Genomic DNA, 1,034 nt, shown 5'->3' on the forward strand with positions numbered 1-1,034 from the left:
TTCTTGCAAATCTGTGACACTGTCAAGACTAATGGGGTTGACCCTGAGGTCTACAGACTTATGCTATTCCCTTTTGCTGTAAGAGACAGAGCTAGAATATGGTTGGACTCTCAACCTAAAGAAAGCATGGACTCTTGGGAAAAGCTAGTCAATGCCTTCTTGGCAAAGTACTTTCCACCTCAAAAATTGAGTAAGCTTAGAGTGGAAGTCCAAACCTTTAGACAAAAGGATGAAGAATCCCTCTATGAAGCTTGGGAAAGATACAAACAATTAATCAGAAAATGTCCTTTTGACATGCTTTCTGAATGGAGCATCATAGGTATTTTCTATGATGGTCTCTCTGAACTATCCAAAATGTCTTTGGATAGCTCTGCTGGAGGATCTCTTCATCTAAAGAAGACGCCTACTGAGGCTCAAGAGCTCATTGAAATGGTTGCAAATAACCAATTCATGTACACTTCTGAAAGGAATCCTGTGAACAATGGGACTAGTCAGAAGAAAGGAGTTCTTGAGATTGATGCTCTGAATGCCATATTGGCTCAGAACAAGATATTGACTCAACAAGTCAATTTAATTTCTCAAAGCCTGTCTGGAATGCAAAATGCACCAAGCAGTACTAAGGATGCTTCATCTGAGGAAGAAGCTTATGATCCTGAGAACCCTTCAATGGAAGAGGTGAATTACCTAGGAGAACCCTATGGAAACACCTATAATTCTTCATGGAGAAATCACCCAAATTTCTCATGGAAGAATCAAGAGAGACCTCAACAAGGTTTCAACAACAATAATGGTGGAAGAAACAGGTTTAGCAATAGCAAGCCTTTTCCATCATCTTCTCAGCAACAGACAGAGAATTCTAAGCAGAACCCCTCTGACTTAGCAACCATGGTCTCTGATCTAATCAAAACCACTCAAAGTTTCATGACTGAAACGAGGTCCTCCATTAGAAATTTGGAGGCACAAGTGGGACAGCTGAGCAAGAAAGTTACTGAACTCCCTCCAAGTACTCTCCCAAGCAATACAGAAGAAAATCC

At 40.7% G+C, this 1,034-nt stretch overlaps 1 non-coding gene across 1 annotated transcript; it reads right to left on the bottom strand.

The window, feature by feature from the left end:
* Nucleotides 1-192: 192 nt before the first annotated feature.
* Nucleotides 193-300, bottom strand: LOC127744036 (small nucleolar RNA R71). Its single transcript, XR_008005246.1, has one exon. It is a non-coding gene; the product is annotated as a small nucleolar RNA R71 (small nucleolar RNA).
* Nucleotides 301-1,034: the final 734 nt, after the last annotated feature.

Source organism: Arachis duranensis, unplaced genomic scaffold (genome assembly GCF_000817695.3).
Source record: "Arachis duranensis cultivar V14167 unplaced genomic scaffold, aradu.V14167.gnm2.J7QH unplaced_Scaffold_23004, whole genome shotgun sequence".
NCBI lineage: Eukaryota > Viridiplantae > Streptophyta > Magnoliopsida > Fabales > Fabaceae > Arachis > Arachis duranensis.